Genomic DNA, 8,708 nt, shown 5'->3' with positions numbered 1-8,708 from the left:
GAGGCGGCAATGCTAACTGCTGCACCACCGTGGCTGCCCCTGAGGTAGTATTTATACTACTAGGTGAAATTTGGCCAGGGCATCAGAGTACTCCCTCTACTCTAAGGATACAAGAAATAGAGTATAAAGGACTAGTCCAGATAAAATCACTTTAGCTAGCAGATCTAGGAGACACTCTGATACCCTCCCTGTGGGAGGAATAAAGACACCTTGTTGAAGTTTCCAGTAGCTTATTCAGTTAAGTAGCTAGATGGAGGAGTGTTCTTGCTCTATAAGAAGGGTATCAGAGAGAGAGAGAGAGAGAGAGAGAAAGAGAGATAGTCTCCTAGATCTGCTAGCTAAAGTGATTTTATCTGGACTAATCCTTTATAGACTGTTTCTTGTTAATCCTGCCACACTCAGGGTCAGTGGTGGGGTACCAGACTTCACTTGAGCCCTCTGGATTACCTCAGTTTTCTACTCTTAGCATACATGGATACTGTTTGTGGTCACACTTCCTGCTTCCGGTCTGGGCACAGAGGTGGCTCAGAGATGCAGGAAGAAAGATGGAGTGTAGTACTGTTGATGAGATGATGGTCAGTGAATCAGAGGATAAGCAAATCAGACAACAGGTGAATGAGTCAGCGATTTCAATGTACAAGGTGGCAACAAGGAGCAAGGATGCAGATGAGCAGTTTAATAAGAAAAAAATGGAGCAGAGGGATGAATTAAAAAATATGGAAGGACTGTTTCAGGAGGAACTGTTCAGGATGACTCTCAGGATGGATGCATGATTACAACCCTCCAATCAGGAGGGTTGCGGGATATCTACTTGAACAATATGGTGAACCAGAGAGTGATGTGGCAACATCGTGAGGCAAAATTATGGATAAGATACAGGACGAGATGGTGAGAGATATTGTAGAAAAGAAGAGTATGTGTGATATGAGGTAGTGCCATCTGTGCCAGGGAGAGTAGGGCAGTGAATGTGTAACATATGCTAGCATAGCTAGCTGGAGTTTTGTAAAGGATTTTATGTCATTTGACTATCACACTGATTTGTGTAGATACTTGTGTTCAAAATGTATTTGTAAAGCTGCCTGTGTTAAAAATGCGTCAACAGTGGGTCCTATTGGACAGAAAAGAGATATACATGCATGTCAGACAGTATTATAATAACTGATTACATGTATATGTATTAACAGAGAATTCTGGAAGGGAAGATATTAATCTCAGTCCAGCTAATTTTGAAAAATACGTTGAAATTAAATGGGTTGGTTTAGGCCATAAAGATTTTATCTTACAGGTATGATTGTAGCCAGAGACAAAAATGTCTGGGAAAACCAGAACTAGGAATCTTACTGTTTTGTCCTTAGGGATGAACAAATTGCTACCCTGGAAGGGAGTAAGTTTTTGAACTTGTTTTATAGTTTTCAGATGCTGCAACAAATCTTAGCAAAGCTCTGGTGTGTATTGTACAAGAGTCGGGTGACCAGATGTGATGCCGTTCTATAACCAGCACTGAAATAATTTTCTAGATATTAGTGAGAGATATGATGGAACTCTTGCACCAGCACTTTGTTTTTCAGAACCTGACAGGAAATATCTCTCACAGATATCTACATAACCTCACACCTCATCTTGCCTTGCTGTAGTAAGCAACTCAGCACTCATCATCTTGCCTAGCTGTAGTAATCAACTTAACTAGAGAACAGTAATTCTTTGGTCAGTCAGGAAAATATAATTAGATAAGTTAAGTACTGTTTTTCTGCATTTGTGTGAATCTAGCCAACTGTGTTATTTTTTATATCTCCTGTGATTGAAACTCTGGTGTTTACTGTAACTAGATTTTCAGTATTCTCATGTTTTCTATTTTATTATTTATTTTTAAATATTTCTATATATTTCATTGTGGCTGGTCTTTTAGAGAATACTTTTAACATCTTAAGAGTCATTATGCTTATTTTAGTGACACATTGACCGCTCCTGAAAGCCTTGCTGCCCCATTTGTATTAGTATTAATTTTACTCAGTATAACTGGGTACCCTTGTAAGATCCTTAGAGTAGCTGACTGGTGGCAGCATAAACACCTTATGGTCTGAGCAGAGGGGGCACATTAATTCTGTGCCAGCCTTTCCCGTGTGTGTGTGTGTGTGTGTGTGTGTGTGTGTGTGTGTGTGTGTGTGTGTGTGTGTGTGTGTATCAAAATCAAATATCCAAGCTTAGAACAGGGACACAGTGCTCTAAAGTTGTCAGTGTGAGGTCTTGTTTGGGGCCTGGAGAGAGAGTCCAGCCTTAGGTCTGGAGTGTGGTCCATGTGTGCTCTTAAGGGAAATTGTGGTTGGTGCAGAGAGCTGCATCTGAAAATCTTGTGTGTATCCATGTGTTCCTAGTGGTCATCTCTCAATGGTATCACTGGTGAGTATTGAGGCTCCTTGATTACTGGCCTATAGTAGGGGACCATCACAGTATGCACATATGCTGAAAGGAGAGAGATGAGTAGAAGGAGTGAGAGAGATACGAAGGAAGAAATTTGTGGCAAGACTGAACAGCAAAAAAGAAAAAGGGCTTGAAAGGTATGAGGTTTGGGACACAGTGATTGCACATTTAAATACTTCTCCTAAGAAGCCAAGAGCTTTTATATACTTTGAAACATATTGTGAAATATTGTTTGAGACTGGACAGTCTATGGAGAAATTTTTAGAGCAATTTGAGGTTAAAAAAACTAATTGCTGGAACTTGTATGTGATACAAGCATTTCAAAGAGAGACAAAAAAGAGGATTTTTGTGCAATTTTGAACTGAAGTTGAAAAAAGATGTATTAAAAGACTATTTAAAGACTTTCAGCCAGATACAATAAAGCCTATATGGTAGCACACTGTTTTAGATTCTGTAAGTAGCTCTACATGGTGTGTAGAGCCATGTAAACAAGATAAACACTCTGGCATGCTAATAACAGCATAAGCAGCAGAATTGTATGCTAATCAACCAATCCAAGATGGAGTTATTCAACAAGCTATAAAACAACCATGTATACTCAGTGCTGGTTTTACCTGTAAATTCCACATCCTATTGGAATACAGCCACTGAAAGGAGTCTACACAGAAACAATGTTAAGGGCTGCTGTTGCTTTAATTCATGTGTATGTGCAACAGGCTGAAGTCTATGCTGCTGCTGCTAGTAGAACAAGGCCAAGAAGAGTTTTCAGACCCCGCTTAACTTATCACAATCTATGTTGTTGTGTCTTTCTGATTTTCCCGGTTAGGGGTCACCACAGCGGAACTCTGGTCCGCTAATGATTGGCAGTAGATTTTTACGTGCCAAGTTGCCAGCCCTGACAACAACCTTCAATGAAGGTATGCCCATTCATGCATGTCTCCACACAGAAGACGCTTTAGCTGAGAATCGAACAGGACAACGTCTTACTGTGAGGTGACAACACTACCGCAGCACCACCACAGCAGTTAACTTATCACAATCGACATGTAAATTGTAGATGGCTACAGAGTGGATAGAGACACACTACAGGAACTCTGCAACCTCTGTTGCCCTTAACTCAGAGCCAGGGCAGACCGAAATGGACTCATCCCAGTGGAGACAAAGGTTTTTGTAGCACTTTGAGAAGTATTGAGATCAAAAAGTGACTTGCTGGGGATGTCACAGGCATCAGCATCCAGGATCCTCTATCAGTTCCTGAATGCTATGCTCCAACATGCCAGTGACCATATATATTTTCCCCATAATCCTGAGGACAGTGACAGAAATATGCAGGAATTCTACCCTGTGACACATTATCCTGAAGTACTGGGTACCATAGACTGCACACAAAGAAATTAAGGCACCACCCAGGGAAGAGGGAAGGATCTACATAAATAGAAAGTGATTTTGCAGTATTAATTGCCAAGTCATGTGTAATGCCAAGGGAATCATCTTGAGTGTATGCACTGGCAACCCTGCCAGTTACCACAACTCTCATATCTGGCACACCTCCCAGCTGTAGCAGATGTTCACTAGGGGGGATATTCCACAGGGTCAATGACTTGAGGAATACAGGTTATGCACTGGAACCATGCCTGATGATACCCATCAGAAACACACACTTGCTGAAGAACTCCATAATGAGGCACATGCTCACACCAGAAATATCATTGAGTGTGTGTTTAGGCTGCTGAAGTCACAGTTTCGGTGCCTAGCTACACCTAGAGGAGCCCTGCAGTACAATCCATGGACATGTACTGAAATATTCACGGTATATGCCATGCTGCACATCATCATCCTGAGAAAACAGCTTCAGCAGAATCAACAAAGGGAAGGAGCACACATCCCACCACCAATGCCAAGGTCATCTCAGCCACATGCAGATGAGTCAGAGGGGGAACCAGCAGCTGCTGTGGGTTTAGGCAAACAGATGCTTGCTCAATATGCCCTTGCATTGGCTAAAACACAATGCATAGCACACTCACTCACCTCCTATGAGCCTAAAACCTTCCTCCTATGCACATACATATAGTAGCATTGATGCCAGGCAACTCTCGCAACCTTTACTTACCTATGTATAGGCTGTATACTGCTTGCATCAGACAGAGTCAGCCCTAAATTAAAACTGCTGCAACTGCTGGATTTACAAGGTAAGTATTGAACCTGGAGTGTATTGTGTAATAATATGAATGAGTGGCATATACTTGCATTTCGTTACTTGGTAATGTAACCAAGTAAAAGGTGGGAGATTTGTAGAGAAATTACCTTAATATGTGACAACAGAGACTTATTTGACTTTTGTGCCCATTGCTAAGTAGTAGGCCTCAGGCATCAAAGATTCACTGAGTCATACCTCTGAAAGGTAATGGTGGTCACTGCATGCCCTCAGTTTCACACCATACATTTGTACTGGAAAATAATTAAAGAGAGAAGTTAGAAAGTAATGATGCACATTGCAGTTTCAGACTTCACAACCTTCACAAGATCATTCACAATAAAGTAAGGAAACTGTGATCCTATCAGCTGTCTAACTTTCTAAGACAAATATAAGTCAAAGGTACAATCACCAATCCAACATTACAAAAGCTGATCTACTAAGCACTAAGTCAGCTATGCACCCTGAGCATCAGACACAAAGCTTATGTATCCCTGAATCCGAAAGATACAAAACAGGGATATGGCACAGTTATCATCACTTGCCTAGGTGTTGGTGGGGGGGGGGGCAGGAAGCCTAGGCTGACACAAAAGGTTGGTGAGTGTGTGCGTGAGTAATATAGAGCTGCAGGCAGACATTTGGATAAACTAACAAATGGTCAGTGAGACAAAATGAGTTTTAAGCTGCATGGCTGAACCATGTAACTGTTGTGCGTGCATCTGTAGGGATGCTCCAGGGGAAACAGGTGTGCACGTGTCTGCATGAACACAACCAAGCTCTGTGCTAGCTCTAAGACTTGATTGTTGGAAATGTGTGAGCCATGCATGGTAGAGGTGGCAGTTCATTGTTGTTGTCCCCAGCCATGAGAAATGGCTGTGTTGGAAGTTGCACGGCCACATCCATGTCCACGGACAGATGCACTGCTGCTATCTGAAAGTGACTGATGTCTGCTGGCCGACCTCCCTTCATGAAAATGCCCAGGACTATGACCCCATTGCCTGCCATGTTTAGGTGAGGACAGCTCACCTACTGATGAAGCAGTGGAAGTACTGCCATCATGGGAGCATGATCAGGCATGACCACATTGGCTAACATCAGATGATGTGGCTGAACTATGCCCACAATGATGCAGTCCCCCCCAGCAGATGTTCCATCACAGACAACCCTCGTTGCAAAGTGTCATTCATCCAAGTAACTGAATTGGCATTGTGGTGGAGGCACTCATGCATGTCACCCTGTGCCACAGCTACAGTCCTAATCATTTCTCTGTAGCACCTATGGGAATATCCCTGTGCCTCCATTATGGCCCTAAACATATGTTTAGTGGCACGGGAAGAAACATCTGGATCAGGTGGAGGATGGACAGAAGGACTCCTCCTCTGAGCACCTCTAACAACTGTCCTGTGTGGCACCTCCCCACACTTTGGCTATGGCCAGAGCCAACAGGCACTGAAGCCACAGTCATCACACTTCCCTGATCAATTTGCCTCATCCTCCACCTGTCCAATATCATAGGGCTCACTAGAATAGGTAGGTGTAGGCCTACTGGCAGTGTCCAATGTAATTGCAGGGGATGGCTGTATATCAACCTCTGTCAGATTCAACCTCTGCATCTCTCCAACTGTGCCTCTGTTTGGCCACCATAATCATCAGAGTCTGCTAATACAATGGCATTAGGTGGTAGACGTCCTACATTTCCACTGCCAGCATCACCTGTGATAATAAGCAACAAGCACAGAAACAATCAATACCTAAACTACTACACTCTAATATATCCTAACAAAACAACAGTGTTGCCACTATTACAATACAGTAATACACATAACAGTCCTGACATCAACATCACACACTAAAATATTTCTTAGAATTGCTCATCAGCATAAAAATGTTTGGCTTACCATTTGCAGATGAGAGTATCCTCTGCAAGCCATCATCACAATTAACAGTAACACAGGGGGTAATACTTTTACCCCTTTATATATCCGTTAACTATACTTTCAACAAGAATGTGGATGACAACTCCAACCTAAGCTAATCAATCAGAATATGTTGTTAACTGTAGCATTTTTCAACCCCCCCCAAAAAAGTAAATTCTTGTGAAACATAAGTAATGTGCTGATTTAAATTGTTTTACTATAGAACATTATTCAGTAACTGAGATACCAAAGCCTACCTGGAAGCATTTCCTTTGTCAATGCTGTCCCTGAAACAGTTGCACCAATGTTGAGGACATGCTGTTCTACACTTTCCTGGGAGCTGCCTGGATTCCTGACAGTGGACAGGAACTCTTCATATGGTGTTAGTGGTGGCTCTGTAGCAGCCCCCCCATACCCATCTGATCATGGCCCACTGCAGCTGCTTTCCTCCATACAGATGTGATCATGTCAGTGGCCTTATAGTGCACCTGCTTATATGTCCTGCTGTAGCCAACAATGGCATTATCATTGACATTCTGCCACCAAATCTGCATTCTATGTGACATAGCTCCCCATCCCTTTCAAGCAGGAAGGTATCATGTTGCCTAAAAGCATTGATGATAACCTGGTTTTCATTATCAGTGAAGGATGGCCTTCGGGGATTGAGATGCCTGGGTGGCATAGTCCTAGGTGTTCTAAAAGACAACAGAAGGATAATTCACATAAGTATCACATAATTACAAAATAACTGTTCCCAGATAAATCAGAAAAGGTAGCATCTCAGTATTACCCACTGGAGAAACATAAAACAGTCTAGAGATTTGAAGTACAAACAACAGGCTGCATGAAAAAAGGAGAGTAAGAACAGCAACATATCCTTGTTTGTGTCTTAACAGAAATGCCCTTTGCTTCCCATCCCCAAAAAACATGTAAATCACACATTTTGCTAACAAACCATCCTTGAAATGCTAAACTTACTATCAAATTAACTGTCCCTGAAACAGGTCTATAGATTTATCACACAATATTCCATTTTAAGGTATTGTCAATCATGTATACCTGTGCCTTGACAAGCATGCCCATGGCATCAGCACACTTCTAATTAATGCATACAGATAAAGCCTTTACTTCAGATTTTCTTAATTACATTCCAGCATATGAGGTATGTAGCTGACAAAATGCAAGCATACCTTCTCAAGTTCAATAATTCTCTATGCAGATATATCCTAAAGTAATAGCCTTTGTTCTGTGTTCTCCACATAAAAGAGTCTCCTCACCTTCAGTTTTCCTAGCTACATGGTTGCTTTTTATGTGGGGTAGGTTTTAGTGATGTTAGCACAGTGAAGATGCAAATCAGGTGTGAACTGATTATAATTACTGAATCCCTTGGCTCCATGTATCATATGCAAACATAGTGCAGGCACTCCCTCAGTGTTTGTTTTTAATGGATTGCAACTGTGAATGATTACTGGTTGGGAGAAGGAAAACCTAACAGCACTGCAGGCTGCCCTACATCCAGCGGGTTTGTCAGGTTAGACTTACAAATTGTTAGATGTAAGGTTGGAAATGTAAGGAAGCAGCACACAATTCACAGGTTCTTAATTAACATCCAACCTCCCTTCATTTGTTGGCAACTGCATATATTATTTACATTTAATATCTTCACACAATTTAAGGCCAATGATATATAACAGCTTACAGGCTGTATGTCTCATATTACTGGTCAGATAAGAGAAGAATGACCAACAAACACAGAGAGGTAAGACAGGGCTGCATATTTGAAAGCAATAATCATAACCGGTTGAATGATCATTTAGTGCACTACATCTGAAAATAATACATGTACAGATAACAGTTGTATGATTTCACATTACTGTAGATGATGTTGCAGTTGGTTGTATGCAGAATGATTTCAGTTGCTTGCTGCAAAGCTGTTTGTGTGGCGAAGAGGGATATGGTACCCTTCTTGTGTTTGGAAGGTTCATTGGAGTGATCCAGATCTATGTAGAAATATCTCATGTGAGCCAACATTTTCTAGTGTGTAAGTCATAGATTGATTTTCCTCATTTCAATTACTTGTTCCTTTTTTCTTTTTATTTTCTTTCTTGTTTTTTATTTTATTTATTTTGGGGCCAGTTTTTGCATGATGTGGTGCTTTGCACAATCATGGGAAACAGAGA

Source organism: Protopterus annectens, chromosome 6.part0 (genome assembly GCF_019279795.1).
Source record: "Protopterus annectens isolate FY-2018-M chromosome 6.part0, PAN1.0, whole genome shotgun sequence".
NCBI classification, from domain to species: Eukaryota; Metazoa; Chordata; order Ceratodontiformes; family Protopteridae; genus Protopterus; species Protopterus annectens.
This window is presented reverse-complemented; position numbering follows the sequence as displayed.